This window comes from Aphelocoma coerulescens, chromosome 1 (assembly GCF_041296385.1).
Source record: "Aphelocoma coerulescens isolate FSJ_1873_10779 chromosome 1, UR_Acoe_1.0, whole genome shotgun sequence".
In the NCBI taxonomy this organism is placed as follows: Eukaryota; Metazoa; Chordata; class Aves; order Passeriformes; family Corvidae; genus Aphelocoma; species Aphelocoma coerulescens.
Window position 1 is genome coordinate 50,082,291 of NC_091013.1, and position 19,022 is coordinate 50,101,312.

Genomic DNA, 19,022 nt, shown 5'->3' on the forward strand with positions numbered 1-19,022 from the left:
TAGCAAGCAGGCATTGGCACAGTGTGTGTAGAAAACATGTGACTGCTGGAGCTGGTTCCCACACAATAAAAATATGCTTGGGGCTATGGTGAGCCTTAGTTATTTTGCAATAGGTTATAAAATACCTTTTAAAAATACTTATATAAAGTTTTAAGCATATGTGAACTGAATTCCCTAGAAACTGTTTAGATAGGTTATCAAGCAACCAATTTTTTAGATGGTTACTACTTTCACTATAAATTTTCCTGAACTCCATCATCCCAGGATGATAGAGAGGTCTCTGATTTACTTTTTCAGCTTAGGTACAGCTGGACATCTGATGTAGTCAGTCCCAGGATGATTGAAGGTTTGATATTTCAGTATATTTTACAAGCACTGGGAACTGGCACTTCTTCATCTCAAGAAGAAGTAGTAGTTTGTATTAAAGGATTTTGCATTTATTTTCTATTAAGTACTTCTAAAGCCATTTGCTAAGGGAAATGAATCATAAAACTTTGAAAAAGGAGACTTCTTTTCTGAAAATTAAACCAAATAAAAAGTGACTATAAAGAGGTTTGCAACTCCTCTTGTATCCATGAGAGGGTCCAGCAAGTGTGTTTCTTTCATCCTCAAACATTTAATTAAAACTGTGTTTTTTCTCATCCTATATTCATTTTTTAATGTTTTTAGGGCAAAAAATATTTCTGTTGCACATGTGTAGAGCATCCAGAATAAACTGCTGCATAGTCTCCCAATGCAAAAGTAATATGCCTAAGTAAATATTAGAAACAGGTATACTCCCTTTTACAATCAGCACTGAAAATGTGCCAGGGATTCTGAAATTTTAAACCCAGGCATTTTAGTCCTACAGAATACTGCCATTTTGTCCTTAAGGCTTGCTTCTTGCCTCTGAGCTTTCAAGTTGTATATCAAAGATTAATTCATTAAAATTTAAAATGCAAATTTAAAAAAAAATCTTACTTTAATCTGTAGCACAGACAATCGAGAATCATCAGAGTAAGATTTAAATTTTAGGATCTTAGAAATGAAACGAATCTTGCATAAAGAGGCAGAATACAGTTCATCAAAGCATTTTTACTAGGTCTTCCCTAGTCTGAACTGTATGTGTATGTGTATCTGTATATTTGAAAAGCGGAGTGGACAAGAGATTATGAGGATCACATTAGTTTAAAAATATCAGCTCATAAAGATCTGGAACTGTCACATTATTCACACATGTCAGTGAACACTCACCTTCAGACCATAAGATTAAAAAAAGTTTTTAACTTGGTAAATGAAATTGTGAGAAGCAGAGTTAGAGCTTTCTATACTATGCTGTAGTAGTAGTAAATTATGTTCAGACATTCTTAATAAGATCTCAACCACTGAAGCAAAACAACTCAGCTGGAATGCAAAACAAAAACAAACAGGAATGCAACTCCAGTGTAATTTGAATTTAAAAACAGCGTCAGGAAACTCTAAGCGAAAATTAAAACTGCCCTGGCCAGTCCAGTGAGCAGCTCCCAAATGGTTTTAAGACATGCCAGTCCTAGATTCAGACCCTCAAACATTCTGGGGGAAATCCAAACACAATCCCAAAGAAATTCAGAAAAAACTTCAGACACGACTTCAGGGAAAGTCAAAAGTCCATCTAATTTTTTGCCAGTCCATCTGGCAAGCAATTACTCCAAAAGCAGCACAAGTCTCCAACACTGTTTTTATCACAGATACCTATATTTACACATCTACATCTCCTTTTCATCTCCTGTAGTGACTGATCAGCAGAATACCTCTCAGGCTAAATTCTGAAAGCCAGACCTTCTAGTTTTCAGATCATCTGAACACACCCATTCCTCCATCACAGTCCTTTTGCCTTCCTTCTCCTGCTCTTGGCTGTAGCTGTCTATGTGATTAGGCTTCACACATATGCATTGCTGTATTAAAAAAAATACATAATAATAGAAGCATTTCCTGTAAGATTCATGTTTTCCACATCAGACTGAACTAGTTCCAACCAAAAAACATCTTTGTTCTTTGGCTTGAAGCTATGACAGTGATTAGGACCTTATTAATAACTAGTCAGTTGATATGTATTTTTCTTTTAATAAGCAATATTAATTTACACAGCTTAGAGGCAGGAGGCCTCTGCATTATCACCACACTGTATAATAAGGAATTCAACATAGTAAATGTTGAAGGAGTGTCGAGAGAGATACACCTTCTCTTAAAGGTCAAAATATTTGTTTTTATGCTGAGCTTTTTTATATAAAGCATTGCGAAATGCAAATGCCTAAAATGTCAAATTTCCCGCTATTATTAATGAACTGGGTGACACAAAAAGTGGTAGCTGAACAACTGATTTTAAAAAAGGAATGTTTCAGATTTTTCCTGTCATCCAACTTCTTGTGGTGTATTGCTAAACCAGCCTGAATTGTAGAGAAGTTGCTGAGATTGGGATGTCCACATGAAACACCAGCTGGAACAAACAGGTTTCATATGTGGCTCTACACAGCCACAGCTTGCTGGCTACTGTTTGCTACATGTCCTTCAAGTTTCAGCTTTTTGAAAGCATCTAATATTTGCCATGTGAAAAAGAAAATAGGCTTATACTTTGTTCTTTCTTTACCCCAAATACGAAGCTTGCCACCAAAATTTCATCTTCTTGAAGAACTGTTCTGCTCTGAAGTAAGATGAATAGTGAGTATATCTTGTGAGTAACCAGAGCTCAAAATTTTAGAATTATTCCATTAGAACTGAAGATTTACTTCACCTCTACTTTTTGTTTTGCATTGTTTTCCCTTGTAACTCTTAATGTTAATTCTATATGTGGCTTATCTTTCATTTATGTGAGCTGAATGTAGGTAACATGACGATTTGAAGAAAAGCACATTTGGTTTTAATCACAGTTAGGAAACACACAACAGTATCTCCCTGCTTTCAGTTAACAACTTTCAAGTCAGCAAACTTCATTATTTTCTCCATCATTTCTCTTGACTATAGTAAGTGTGAGCAAGCAACTGAATTAAGTAATTCTGACTCGATACAGGATAAAGATTTCCAAGCCCTATAACTAAGGCACCAGGGACACGCATCATTGCAGCTGTTCTTCTAGACAGGCACCTGTAAGTGTGCGAGGTAAAATCTTTCTGGTTTGGAAGTCAATACCAACTTTGCTGTTGTCCATATCCATCCTTTCAATCCTCAGACAACGATAGTGCTGTGACTGGGCTGTCAGATGGGCCTACCTATACTTACATGCAAATAAGAATTTATTGATTGTAGATAAAGGCTGTTTTGCAAATCACCACCACAGCCAGAACCATTCAAGGCTGTACAATGCTTCACACATCCAAACTTGTTATTACAGACAAGAATATGATCTCTTCAAATAGCCTTAAAGGTCCTTTCTGTCAGGTACAGATCTATATGTATAACTGATGTTCTAATTTCTTCCCTACACAATTTCCACAAGTAACATGATTCTGTTTGTTTGGCAATTAGTATTTTTGTCCTTTTTGCTGAAAACTACATTTAAAAATTACTACATTTATTTTACAGACATTAAAGAATCACAGAAATATGTTCCTAGACAGATTTTTTTTCAAGAGTTACGTATCAGAGCAATAGACACATAATACATTTGTGAACTTCTAGAAATAATACCTTGTGTTTAAATGAATATTTTACTCTACTGTTTTGTCTACAGAATTAATAACACAGAAAATAGTTCACACAGAAAACAGAAATAACGTGTATTTCTGTAAAAGAGAAAATAGGCAAGGTAGGACTAGAAAACACATGAATGTATGACAGCAATCATTCATGTATTTGTAGCTGAAAGAGCTCTCAAAACTGGTTTTTCAAGATGTGGGCGGAGGAGATTCTGTTTTGAAAGAAGCTTTGGAACTGTCACTAATGTAAAATCAGCTAAGTCACAATCCAAATTTGTGTGCATTTTCAAATTAGAAATACATGATCAGTTTTAAATGTTAGGTTTTTTTCAATAGAGTGTAGAAAAGGGGGTGATAATTTTTTATTTTCTTTATTCAGCTCTGTCATTCAATTCACTTGATTTCTGATGAACAACCCTTCCTGTTTATACATGGGTTCAGGTCATTGTATAGATAAGTCCTTGTATTAAAGTAGAATGGGTATTTTTGCAAAGGTGAAAATTAAAGGGAACTGTTGTTTTGGGTTTTTTTTTCCAAAGTAATAAACTCAAAGAAAATTCAAGAAAATGAGAAAGGAGAAAATACTCATTAATTTTGGATAAAAATTCCAAATAAAGAAAATAAATAAACAATAAAATGAATCAAAGAGCAAAAATTACAGTAAAACAGCCATTCATGAAAAGTGGTCTGAACAGTGAGTTTATCAACAGCAAATTATCACTAGAATAAAATACAATTAGGAATATAATATAAACAATGAAGAAATTAAGATGGTATTGACAGAAGAAGTCAGAAATGTCCAGGGACTCTTAACACCTAAACTGTAACATTTTCAGAGCTGCAATTTCATAGTAAAGTTCTCCATACTTCTTGAAAATCAGATCCTTTGAAGTGGCATCATAAACTGGACATTAAGAAATCACAGAACATCTGAAAATGTAGGTGCTTCCCTCCGTGGAACATAAAACCAGAACAATAAACGTCCTTACCCAGGTATGGTAGAAGTCAGTGTCCTAGCGTGGCTCAGTGTGGTTAGTCAACCTGGAGGAGGCACAATCAAAGCAGACTGAGAGCTGAACTGTTCTTCCCCATCCAGCTACCTGAAAAGTCAGGAGGTTTCTCCTTCAGAGGCTGAGTCACTTAAGGAGGAGGTAGGAGGTGTGGAAAAGGGTGGCACCCTGTAGAAATACCAGATCAATTAAGAGTACGGGTGAGTTGTTATCCTGTGCTTGCTGTTCTTTTCAAGTGCAGTAGGGTTGGGTTTCACAAAATGAACTGCCTTCACAGACCTTGAAACAGAAAACCAAGCAATTACCATTTGGAAAAATATACTGCAGTCATTTGGATTTTCCACAGAAATACATGTTGCAGAGATACAGGGCTGCCTCTCAGCTACACAGTTGCAGGTATTTACATGGGCAAACACGAAGTAACATCATATTTCAACAGAGAAAAGTTCTGCAGAAGTGTTAAGTCGGGAACACCCTGGGATCTGATCTGCATTAAGTATTTTCACCATTTGAGTATGTGGGCAGAGGCAAAAGATCTGGGGGGAAATCCCTCCCACAGGAGATTTTGTTGCAAGTCTCTCTTATCTCTGCGCATTTGCATTCTCTGTCAGTACTGCCAGCAATAAACAAAGGAGGGAAAAACTTGTGTTCACTTTTCTTTCTTTAAAATGGCTGCAAATAAGTTTGTCTGCAGGCTAAGAACAGCCTTACTATTAGTAAATACAGTAGTATGAAATCTATACTTTTCTTATAGCAATACTGTATACAGCTCCATGCTTCTGTTTAAGATTCAGAGGCTGGTTTTAATGTATCCTATACAAGTCCACCTTATTTTATATTTGGGGAACTTTTGTAATGAAATGTGTAAGAGGTCATTTAGCAAGATGCTGGGCAACCTTGTCTTTTGTGAAAATTAAGAATTTCTTTGAATGCAAACAAAGCAAACTGACATGAATTAACTTAGTAATAATCTGTATTTTTGTTGATGTTTACATTTTCATAGGCGTGGTACTTAGTAGCATGAAGCTATTCTCTACCCATCAGTTCTATCGGATAAAATACAGCTGATGAAGCAGAGCAGCAAAGAAAATACCACGTATAAACTATTAACTATCATAAATCTCAGAATTAAGGAATACAAGAAAGCAAGCACTTCTAGATTTTGTACATCTCAAATTCTGTGTCTCTTAAAGTCAAAAATACTTACAGCAGTCCTGGAACTTTCAGGTACTACGTGTTTATCTTTTTTTACAGTCAAGAAGAAACTTTACAGACATATTGAGAATTTAGTTGCCTCCCATATGAAACAGATGTCTTTCTTTGCTCAATAAGAAATGAGGAGCTAGCATTAAATGGGAATTAGCTTTAAAAAATCTACATACACTTAAACTTGAAGTGGACATCTGGCTTTGATTTATAATAACACCTGAGATTAGGAATATTTTGTTTTTTGAAACATTTTTCTTTCATAATTCAGGTGTTATATGGTATGAATTTGTTGTTGTTTTACATTCAATCAGACAAGTTCCACTTGTAAATCAGAGATATGCTTGTCTCACAGCACTGCCTTCTTCAGCCAAAGTGTTTGAGAAACACAAATAGAAATGCAAACAATACAGTCTGGAGAAATTAAATTGGTATTTTCCTGTATTTATGGCCTTTGAACACAGAAAAGAAACTATGGGGCAGAGCAAGCCAGTTCTGCTACCCAAAATAAGCCCAAGGCTTATTCTAAGGCAGTTCTTGCTGAGGCTTTGGCGTCTGGTGTGACAGAATAGACAGTCTACAGGAAAATGCATACATGTGGAACTCCAGCAGTGGTACTGACCTCAGCCTAGGAATAAAGCAGGCCAGCTGTCTTTTAGTGACTGGTCTGCAACAACCAGTATATTCATTGGTTGGTGAATTTTTGATGTTAGCTAAGCTGATTACTTAATTTTTCAAAGCTGGAAAAAAACATTTAAACTTTTTTTAGACTAAAGCAAATCTGACTTACTACTAAACATTCTGTCTCATTTTCTGTATTGTAACCACATGCAAGCATTGTTCATAATGAATAAAGAATATATGATGCAGTGCTGTGTATCAGAAATCGAACCATTTCAGCATAAACATGTTTCATACAGTGAAAATGACCCATAACTATTTTCCATGAAAAAACTTCCCATACTCTGAAGAAATTCCGCTTTCAGAAATTCAGAGGAACTCAGACTTTGCCTCTGGATCTCAGTATAACAAGCAACACTCACAAATCCAGCAATGCTCAGAGTGTGTGAACTGTTCTGCTGTCAGGTTTCAGCTTTCTTGTAATTCTCTAGTATAAGGTCCATATTTAATTGAAGGAAGAACAGAAGTGAAATACAGTGAAATTTAATTTCTCAGAATATTTCAGAACTTAGTTGTATCTCCCTTACTACCTTTCTTGCTCTTAAGAAAACATCCAAGCTGAAGCACAGACAGACAGTAGTCTAGACACAGATTCTTCTGTAGTGTCAGAAAAGAGCAATGCAAAAAATACAAGCAAGTTGTATTGACAACCAATGACTATCAATTGAAGCACGTAATTCAGCTAATCATTGCACTGGGTCATGTACTACTATTGATTTATCACATTTCAAGGATTTTTTAAATTTTTCTTTTTAGTTCAACCGGTAAGGTGCCTTGTAGCTGACAGTAACTAGTTTCATATCTATCTATCAATAATCTACTTCCTGGGACTTAAGTAAATGCTCTGCTTTTGCTTATCATTCTCTCAAGAAAAAGAGGAAGTTCTCTGAAAAAAGATACAAACATAAATGGCAACATCCTAGGCTTATATAACTGGATATAACCCCATCAAAATCATTCTGATAGCTTGATTTTAGAGAGTATGTGGCCTGTAATGATTTATGATAGAAAGAAAGAAATATCTTAGAATTCCTCCCTATGTTTAATCCTCTTTATCATTTATTAATAACCAGCAATAGGGACAAATTAGTGATCAGTAATCAGAGGCCACTGTCTCTTGCAGCTTAGATTTTTTTACAGTTTGGAGGACATTTCAACCAGGCCCTTTTTAAATACCTCATCAACAATGGAGGCTTATTTGCCATCTAAGGAATTCTCACCATGTCTGCTAAGAAACTGCCAGTAGGGGATGTTGACTTTTAAAATAGTGTAACACTGGGAGAAAACTGAACATAAGTATTTCAGAAGTGCCATAATTTAGATTTGGATGGCTTATTCAGTGTTATTAAAGTCAAATGTTTATAGCACCCTACAGTGGCAATACATTATCATACTCCCCAGCTCTCATCATTTTCTGAACAAGATGATTGTGATCAGTGTTCTTAGCTTCAGCTCATACACTTTTCTAAAAAGTCTATGTCCCTTGATTGCTAGTAAAATGCATTTTCCTCTACATGATTTTCTTGTCAATTTTTGTTGGTTTTCCATTTTTGAGTACAAAACATACCACAAAATATTGTGCTACCTCCACATCTTTATTAAGGTTTCTAAGATGGCATCATGAAAATAAAATAATGTAGCCTAGCTCTATCAAGCTTTCACACAGATTCACAACAGAGAGTTGGGAATGAGCAGTGACTCACAAGACAACTTTTTGGATAAATATGATTCTGTGACTCCTCCCAAAAAGGAAGGAATACATTACTGAATACATTTTTTCATACACTCAGTCCTCCAAAAGAGAAGTCCTGTAATACTTCAGATTTTCCAAGCAGGATTAGTTAACTACGGTGTTATGGGTTATAAGATTCTATAACTGTTATGTCCAGAAGATTGAAGGCAGTCTAGCAAGTAATATTCAATTTTTTTTCATTCAAGACAGGATAAAGCAGCTACATTTATGCTATTAAATGAAACATACCAAAACCCAGTATCTGGCCTGAGGACAAGCAGCACAGCATGTTCTGTACCTATATCACTAAAGCTGCTTTTCAAAAAAACCTGTGTGGCCTCATCCACACTCTTACTGAAAGCAGTCCAGAGCTTGTAACAGAGAGATCTGTTCATGCCCAAGTCTTTTTTCAGAGACAGATAATTGGCATGAACAATACTTTGTCAAGGACTGTGCATGATAATAATATGGACAAACAGAGGATGTTGCTCAGGCCCATATCCTACTTCTACTTAGTTAACCAATATGGTCCTTTTCATTGGCCCTGATTTCTCCAAAGTTAATTGTGTTCAATAGATCTCGTGTCAAAAATGACTACAACTAAACACTGAAACATATAGATAGGTGCTGGCAGTGGATAGTGCCCAGCTGCAAGGCAGCATTTAGCAGACCAACACAGCTAGTTAATGTAATCTTTATCTGGGAGGTGGGTTGCACATCTATGCCACCTGCACATTTTTCTCGCTTAAGCTTAGTCTAAGCTCACCTATATATGTAGGCAGCAGTTCTAACACATTAAGTCAAAAGGGAAGGGGTCTCTTGTGCAAAAAAGGAACCCATTGCAGCCAATAGAAAAGGAAGTGATGCTCATGCATAGGGTGACACCTTCCTCTTGAAGGTGACTAACACAAGGCCTGCTCCTCCCTAAATTCCCAGTCCAGCCCTACATAAAATAACCTGATGATTGGGACCTGTGCTACCTCTTTATACAGTTTCCTTATTTCACTCTGGTCAAAATAATTAACCAAGAGAATATATTGCCTGTGGGTACACCCTTACCAAGAGGTATATGTGACTCAGAACCAGGTTAAAAATGGCTGTAGGAATCCTAGCAGCATTCATGACTGCAACACAGAGGAGAGGGAGAAATAAGACGTATGACTTTTTTCCATGGGCAGGTTATTCTAACATTATAATTTTCCCTGAAGATTCTAGTCCTCCTGCTCCTAGATAGACACCTCAAAATAAAATATACTAATGATCTAATGTGAGATGGAAAGCCCCTTTCTTCGTGGGTTTCCTTGCTCCTACTAGGATATGGGTTTTAAAGGTAGATAAGCAATGTCCTGGGCTGCCTTGCAAAGGGCAACTACTGGCAGTGCCAAGTGCCTGGCGTCCTTTGTAACAACTTTGTTCTTTCCTTCATGCTCAACAATGATTCTTCTGCTTAATCCACATGCAAGGCTCATGCTGTTACAATTCAATGATTAAGAGATACCTCTGCCCAAGTTTAGGTACAAATGAGAGAGACCATATGCCCAGGTCAATAATACAGATTTATTTTTAAAATGAATGTGAGGTAGAAAGATAGAAAGAACTAGAAAAGAGGGAAGAGATACACAGAGAGAGAGAGAGATAGAGAGAGAGAGAGATAGGCGTCCTGGGCTTGTTCAAAACTTTTCACCATTTATACATCTCTTATTAGTTAGTATTCTATCTTCTGTTGGTTAAATGATTCCCTCAGCTCTAGAGCTAATTAGTCTGCATACTCAGTCTTTCTCTTCTTTTGATGTGGTGGATTTCTTGGGTCAGTGGATGGTGAGTTGGTGGTCGTGATCTCCCCACATGAATTGCATTTATTAGTTCCTTCTTATCTTGGAAGTTCTGCCAAATGTCCTTGTAGCCTGTAAACTCTGCATTCATTTTGTCCACAATCAGTGATGCATTTTTCTTCACAAGCTTTGTTAAGCTCCCCCTAGGCCTGAGATCACTGAAGTATGTCAAGCCCTAAACTTTAGCAAGTTCTACAGACAAGTAATTTATCCTTCAATACTCAGACAATAGTATCCCCTTAAACAGCTCAAGTTCCAGGGATCTACGGAGACATAGCTGGGGGGACTTGGTGGCCATTGGTGGTCGCAGATGCCATCTGTCCCATAATTGGGGTGACCTTTGTTTGACCAGTGATATGCATATGAACTATTGCTTTTTTCACACAGTTTGCCATGGTGAGAATTTTTGTCCAGATCCATTAACCAGGATGTGCTAACCAGATATTGCCTCTGCCAGGCCTGGAATTAGGGCCTTCCTGTCTCAAATTCCTCCCTTCTGTACCCACTGTGGTGGCTTATCTTATGGCAAGTTCCTTCAGTGGTCTTACAATGTTGAGACAGGCAGCTGTGCTCTTCTAACTCCTTACACACACTTCACTCTTTCAAAGAACAGAACAAGAAAGCAGTACCTTGCCAGTTGGAAAGGTCACTTAGGCTATGACTAAACCCAAGTTCAAATCATTCCTCCTTTTGATAACAGCCTACTTTTACCAGCAGGCTACCCTAACCACTGAGCTATAATTTTTTGTGTGAGGGAACACAATTACCTGGAGTTTTCTACCTCCTGACAGTTTAAATATTCACTAGAGAGAAAATAATGCTACAGTCCTTCTACTATGGTATACAAATATTGGCCTCGCCATTGGCGAAATTAATATTTAGATATTATGTATGGAATTCTCATTTTTCTTTTCGTTGTAATTTCTCAGTATTTTATCACTTGGATGATTAAAATAGGCAGGCATGAGAGTTATTTTTTAATACTATGTAGCAACAGCTTTTGTGCAGAGGCAGAAGAACTTAGAAACACTTTCACTAGATTAAGTTACTGTCAGTGAGTACAGCAATGTACCAGAGATAGTGTTGTGTTTTATGGATTAACTTTTGCCAGCCAAGCCATTTCCTTTAGTTATTGTAGGTTGCTGTTACTGGGGAAGACCATTCAACTGGTTAAAGTAAGGCATGCAATCTTTTAACCACACCTTTCTGAATACAGGAAGGAGCACTGTCAGAGCTTTTTCATATGCATTTTTTGAATGCTAAGAAAACCTTAGTCACAATGCAGACATATTTGCAGCCCATTGTTCTCCCAAAGGGTGTGGCAAAGTTCATAAACTAAAGGAGGAAGAAAAAATGCCATAAATAGTATGCAAAATGCCTAAACCTTTTCACATCATCTAGTTGCCACAGAAGATGTCTGAGCAGTGTCTTCTGTTCATAGCAGGTGCCAATACATTTCATGGAGATACACAGTCTTCAATGTTAGCAGGCCTCATTTTCCCACAATTTGAATAGCTCTTTAGTCTGCAAATAAGTGAAATACATTTCAGAAGTCCCTGAAAGTCTGGCCAATAACATGCTAAACTTGAGTATTTTGATCTTATACCACTGCCATAACTGCCCTAGCTAAAGAACACAGTTACTAGTTTTATTGGTTACTGATGAAATCAGTTATTTAAGGAAAGATGTGCTGAAAATCTGTCTTAGTCAAATGACATCTGTGTGGTACCAGTTGAATGGCTGTAGCCAGTTTTGTAGATTATGTTATTGAAAAATAGTTTAAAAAACCAACTATTTATTGATAGTTAATTTGTTACCAGTATCTGAATTGACAAAAAACATTCACATAGGTGGCTAAAGAAATGACAATCAAATTACGACCAACAGTAGTAGAGGGAGTGTGAGAATTATGACTAGATATGCTTTCTTCATTAAGGAATGACTTTGTAATATTTCTATCAAATCCCCACTGAGAGAGCTCTGGGAAAGAACAAACAGTGCTGATCTCAGGAAAAACCCTGTCTTTAAAAGACGTTAGAAGAGGCAGTGTTAAAAGGAGGAAAGTTTTTTCCTGCTCCTTGTCAGAAATTTTCTTATAGCATTTAATTGGTCTTGGGCACTGTAAATACATAGGAGACAACCCCCACAGGCTGTACTTTTTTATGGTAGAGATAAGGAGATTTATCTGCCCCACAGAACGATATCCATGTGAGGAAGTTCACATTACACTTATCTGATAGACTGGTTTTCCTCTCCTTGCCCTGGTATTGTGCTTGGATTTTCTGCTAAGCAGTCTTCTCTTGAAATTCTTTCTTTTATTATTTGGATCAAATTAGTTGTCTGAGAACTTGATTGTCATTTGAAAACCTACATGGAAATTTCATACCAATCAAAACAACCCAATGAAACAATATCCTACCTATTTAATTAAATCTTCCTTTGACATGTACATTCCGTACTGGTGTTATCAGCACACTTAACTGCTGTGCATGCTAGCCAAGCATTACAGATTGTGATCCTATTCTCTATCCACATCCTGTTCTCTATCCACATCAAAGCCAAATATGGGCATGGAAGAAAGGAAGGGTTTTCCCTGTTCCTGGAAGATGCTGACTGTGGTATAATTAGCACAAAACAGCTTATTTTAGAAGAGTTGTTAAAAAGTGTGTTCTAAAATCAATAACTGCAAAAATAAGACAAAGACTAAAAATGGGAATCAGAAAGGATGGGTTTGAACTTAAAAAGGTGTACGTGTGTGTGTGTGTACGCATGTATGTACTTACATAGGCATGTGTGTGTACCCATACATCAAATAACTCAGTGAGACACAAGCTTGTGGAAAAGAAATGTGTTGATAGCTACTAAACAAGCAGAAACTCCATTGGGCTAAAGAAGTGCCTGACAAGCAAATTGATAGAGACTGTAAGGACACTTAGGGAAAGCAACTTAAACACTTTCCCTGCTCTTCCACTCTTTCCTGAACATTTGCTTTTGGCAACAGAGAGTCAGAGACAGAGTACTGGGCTGACCAAGGATTGCCACTGTCATGTTATGACCCTATGAACAAAATTTGTATAAGGCACATAACTAAAATTGCATTAAAATTATTTCCTAATTCTTTGATGGTAATGCAAACAATTAGCAATACAATCAAAGTGATACCATTTTTCTGTGGAATGTTGATTTGTTAGGTATTGAAATAAGCCTTAGTGAAGGGGTTTTCATTCAGCCCCTGAGCTGAGAGTCATTCAGCATTGTCACTTTACTTTCTTCAGAATGACTTTCTTCTCTATTTACAGGACAAATGTGGAGAGTATGCATATATGTAAACATGGAGAGAATTTTACTTTGTTAGTACATGTTTAAGACCCTTTCCTTACTAATAAATACCTTTGCAATCCAATAAAATTGCTCACCTGTTCAAATAACAGAAAAAATAGCAAAGCAGATTTATGATGTGTGTTGAAATGTATGTCATCTGCAGGAGTAAAATTGAAAATGGTATCACAAAAATGGCATCAGCCCTCCACATTCCCCTTCCAGCTTCCCTGGAAAAGAATTCAGCTGTCTTGTTGTTCTCCTTTATCCACGGAAGTAGAAGGTTTAGTAGCATTTCCAAGCATCTTCCAAGGAATAAAATTCAGGTGCAGATTTCAATCACAAACTATGTGAAGGAAAGGAGAATACATTTCCTAAATTAACACATCTGCAAACAGGGCCTATGAGCTGAGAAGCTGAAGAAACCACTGAGCTTTCTTCTTCCCTTTTCAAAATACTTTTCCCTTGATATAAACTGGCCAATAGACAGTTGCAATGGTGTGGAAGTTAGTACATTTTAAATATCAACTTCTCCTTCCATTTTATTTTGAGTAACTTACATTCTTCTAAAAATTGTTTTCCAAATTGTGAGTACTTTGGAAAGAATGTTGGCAGAAAAAACTTTTACATGAGTTTTAATGTTCAGTACATGAAGAAGAATTTAACTGAAGTTTTTTTCATTTCTTTCTGTTGCTGTTTTTAAGTGAAATGAAAACAAGGCTGGGCTTTGAAACGGGATGATTTTTAAAAAATTTGGGTGATATTACAAGGGAAAGGATCAGAACAGAAGTATTATAATTATCCGGATGTAATCACAGAGGCCCAGATAAGTTCCTCAGGTTCCAGATCCTGCCACAGGGCAGTAAGAGCATAATGTGAAGAACCCAGTAATTTCAGGTGTAGGCTGTTCTGGGTCTCCATGCAGGCTATTAGCTTGAGAGAGCTAAATGCCAATTAATGTGTAAGTAAATAATTTGAATTCTACTCAATGAAGGAGATGCCAGACCAGCGACAACTATTTTCAAACACTTGTTACCTCAGAGCTGGGTGAGACTTTCCATCACAGGCCCTATTTAGCAAAAAAAAGCTAGGCTACATCAAAAGCTAGGCTCTTATCTCTAAATTTATCACTCAAGACACCCCTAATGTAATCTCACACAAATACAGATTAAAGTAGGTCAGAGGCTTGGGCTGTGGAAGTTACTATTTCTCTCCACTGTTTTGAAAGGAAGTCTAAAAATGACAAGTCAGATCTAGGCATCTACACTGTAGATACCTATACATGTCAGATGAATTCCATGTAATGGCAGGATTTCAAATAATTTTTTCCTTTTGCAGAAAGCAATGGCTTCTTGTCAAATTAAAAGGAAAAGGAAATGAGGATACAGACTTTTTTTTCCCCCTCTATCTGGACAAAATTCAAGCTGCAAAGCTCATTCTGCAGCCTCAACAGTACTACATCTATAAAAATGTGCTCCCCTGCTGCACTGTGGCCCCTTACACAAAAAATGTGACTAGAAAACTATAATCTGGCCATGTAGGAGTCTGCCACACAGAGAAATTGTAAGATGAGAGCAGAGAGAAAAACAAAAACAAAAAAACAACTGTGCTTTCCTGACAGTTCCATCCCTTTCACTCATGGGTACAAATGAAATATTCCTTTTATTCTTAGAAAGAATATGTCATGTTTTTCTGTATTTGAACCCTCTAGCTATAAGTCTTGAATTTTGGGGTTTAACTGCTTTACTTGTAGGTGCTATATTCACTCTGTTCAGATCCCTGACCTTCAGATAAAACAATATAAATGAGTTTAGGCATCTTCTATGAATCCGTGAACAGAACCTCATAGCGTTGTGCATAAATCACAACCTTCAAATTCTAAATATTTTCTTAGTTTTATTAATACAATTTTTAAGTATGCAATTCTGCTCCAGAATATTTGAGACTTCTAAACTCACAGTGCTGAACTCAGGTGAAGCAGAAAGATCCGAGCTAGTGAGCTTTGTTGTAACTTAATTATATGGCCAAGCTGGGTGTGTGAAAATATCCAGTGCACACTGGAGAATAAATTGCTGGGTTTGGTTTTTCTTGATTTACAAGTTGCTATAAGTGGTGCATGTTCCCAGGGAGTGGTGAAAAGTCAGGGTGTGTTAAACAGGTTTAAGAACATTTTAAAGAAACACTGTCAGGTTTGAGACATAATAGGTTTGGTGTGCATCCCCCCTCCTTCCAAATAACATTTTCTGTTTCTGTGGTTACAAACAGCTGAGCTGCACACTGACTCTCTGTTTAAGCAATACCGCAAAATCCAGTGTAGCAGTTATGTGTCACACTGTTGCTCTCTCTTTTTTATTTATTTTTGCCATCAGTGGGGAAATGAAACTGCCAGAACTGCTGTTCTTTGCACTCCTTGGAGACCTCAGTACACAAGCTATTGAATTCAGCCAGTAAAATCTTGTGGTTTTCTGCAAAAAATAGCTGTGGTGAGGACAAGCAGCTTCTGGATCAAACAATTTCTCTTCTCAGAGTTGTACAACAGTTATTTGCTAGTGTTGCTGGGGCTGCCACTTCAAGGTCTGAAACTCCCCAGTATAAAGTCTGGGCTGCAAGTTCCCAGGAACCTTGGAAAAGTCACATGATTTTGAACCTGAATCTTTTTTATTTCTCAGAAGTTTTGCATGGAGAATGGATGTAATTTTAAATCTTTTATACACATAGCACTGGTTTTGAGCCTGGGAGACCTAGTGAGTATTTCCTTCTTCTGGATATCCTACGGGAACTACAGATAATTCCAACTGAAAATGAGAGCAAAATTTCTTGAACAGATTTCACAAGAGATGTCTGGAATATCCATTTCAATACCTTGATTAGTATAGCTGAGAGGAATATATATACAAAATTCTGTATATATGAACAACTATTTTCCATTATTGCAAACAACACTGAAGTCTTTGTTTGGAAGGATTCAACCTTATTCTCTAGGCAACATTTTGAAAACAATTTTTCTCCCTAAAGCTGGTAAAGCTGTTAATTTTATTTATCTCTCCTGTGGCATTATGCTATAGTACTTACAGTGCTATTCAAAATTTTATAAAATAAAAACAGTCAATGCCAAAAGGTCCAGTAGAATCATAGAATATCCTGACTGGGAAGGGACCAACAGGATCATTGAGTCCAGCTCCTGGCCCTGCATGGGACATCCTCAAGAACCACACCCTGCGCCTGAGAGCATTGTCCAAACATTTCTTGAACTCTGGCAGGCTTCATGTCATGGCCTCTTCCCAGGAAGCCTCTTCAGTATTTAGTTATTTGAGTAAATATATCTTTTAAATTCCTGCTTCCAAAGGTAATAAGGGAACGCCATGACATGCACACAGATCACTGTTTGCCAGAACAACATTTAGTCTATGAAAAGGCAGAGTGGAGTTCGGACATGCAAGTGCTGCTGTTTGGAAGACACAGACCAGAGGGACACTGAAATTTGGAAGCAGGTATCAAAGTAACTGAAGACATTTTGAAATAAGAATGAAGGAGAAATATGTCAAAGAGAAAATGGAAGTAAGCATGAAAGGATCTCAAAAGTCAAAAATCAGTCTGATTTCATATACTGACAAAGCAAATCTTCCATGGCAGTGTTCATGAAGTGTTTCAAGAACATTATCCTTGTAAATGAAAGTTAATGTATCCCACTGGTTTTAAGCAGTGGTAGACATGTTTGTGTAAAAAATAGAAAATTCTTTGCCTGGAAATTGTACTCTTTAGAAAAACTGCAATCAAATGAAGAGAGACAGGATGAGCAGTGATGTTGCATGAGAACTATGCCATGAACAATGCATGGCATGTCAGCTATTCCATCCACATGGCTTGTGTTTGGACAGAAAAACACTCAGATCAACATCTGAATTATGCTGCAGAAGGAGCAAATAAAGGCAAACACAGAGGATAAGAAAAGAGGGTTGCTGAGTTGCAAACAAGGGAACCAAGTGATTTGAAGACAGTGCCACAAACAAGCAACACTCAGAAGTTCATCCATGAGGGTAAGTGCAGTTATAGCCTCTCAATACAATTGTTTCTCAGGGTTTTGCAAGGTCAGCCTCCTAAACAGCCAAAGGTATCACTGCAGGGACTGCATGTTCAGGGAACACCACAGAGATTGTCTTGAATCAGTATCTCTGTCATTTATCTAACTGTACAGTGCAGTGGTCCAGTAAATGGGTGTTGACAATAGGTTTTGCAGTGAACAGCAAGGGTGCGGTTTCTTTATCAGTTTAAACTGATCTAGTACTACATTTCCACCAAAAGTAACAGTAGTTCCTGGCCTGTCCTGCCCTTGGCCATGCTCTCCAATCCCTTAGCCTTGGTCAGATCACCAAACATCAAGATTTAATTCACTGCAACTCTCATAATCAAAAGAAATGAAGTAAAGCATGTGGACAAAGAAAATATTCAGGGTAGGCCAAGACCATTCCATTGCCACAGTGTGTTTAGGTGGTTTATATCAGACAGGAAACCAGCTCTTTCAAGTTAGCACCTTAATTTAACAACTATTGAAACAAAAGGACAATTAACACCCTAAAACTAGTATTTTAACCTCTCTGTAAATTCAGTCATATTGTTATTAGTGATAGTTATTAGTAATTTTGCTGCCCTAACAGCTACAGTGTTTTTAACACAAGAGGTCTCCCACAGGATTTCAATTGAAAGGACTTTCTAACACTTAGAAGAAACTATCTATGGCCCTTCTGAGGGTGTCCAAAGTTTCTTGAAGTACTGCATTAGCTTTTCTCTCATCTACAAATCACATGTTCATATCTCTGCATGCATACATATGGGAAAGGTTAGTAAAACCATAATTTGGTATATATGGGTAATTTGCTAATTATTACCAATTCATGTCCTTTTCCATATGGAGTAACTTTTTCTGATATCAGCATTTGTTTTCATATTAATGGTCTTTGATATCTTTCAAGCACTGCTGGGAAGGGTAAAATTTGAGGATTTGAATGACAGGAACTATTATCACTTTAGGTTTTAAAGAAGCCATCTGACCTCCAAAGTCTTCAAATGTGCTTCAGTAATTTAATCATCACTGCACTGGACTTGCTGCAGTAAACCATATCATTTTTGTACTCAGTAATCCAGAACTGGACACAGTATTCCAGATGTGGCCTCACCAGTGCTGAGAGAGAAAGGATCCTCTTCTTCATCTTGCTGGCAATGCTCTTACTAATGTAGCCCAGGAAGCTGCTGCCCTTTTTTGCCATGAAAGGTGTGTTGGTAGCTCACGGTCATCTGGTTTTCCATTTCCTGAAAACTTTCACTCCAAGGACCTTTTAAGCAAAGCAACTTTCCAGCCAGTGGGTCCCCAGCATGTACTGGTGCTTGGGGTTATTCCTCCACAGATATAAGGGTTTGCCTTTACTGTTGAAGTTGAGGAGATTCCTCCCTGCCCTGTTCTCCAGCTTGTCACAGTTGCTCTGAATGGGGCACAGCCACATGGCACACTAGCCAGTCTGCCCAGTTTGTATCATCTGCAAACCTGCTGAAGGTGCACTGTGCTCCTTTGCCCAGATCACTAATGAATATGGAGAAC

General features: G+C 37.3%; 1 protein-coding gene across 8 annotated transcripts in view; it reads right to left on the minus strand.

Moving 5' to 3' along the window:
• Window positions 1-19,022, minus strand: part of SCEL (sciellin) — a 123,010-nt gene that overhangs the window by 44,453 nt on the left and 59,535 nt on the right. For all 8 annotated transcript variants that reach the window (XM_069008591.1, XM_069008609.1, XM_069008594.1 and 5 more), the window contains exon 2: window positions 4,640-4,828. The gene's annotated coding sequence lies outside the window, so the exon portion shown is untranslated. The remainder of the gene's footprint in view (window positions 1-4,639; window positions 4,829-19,022) is intronic.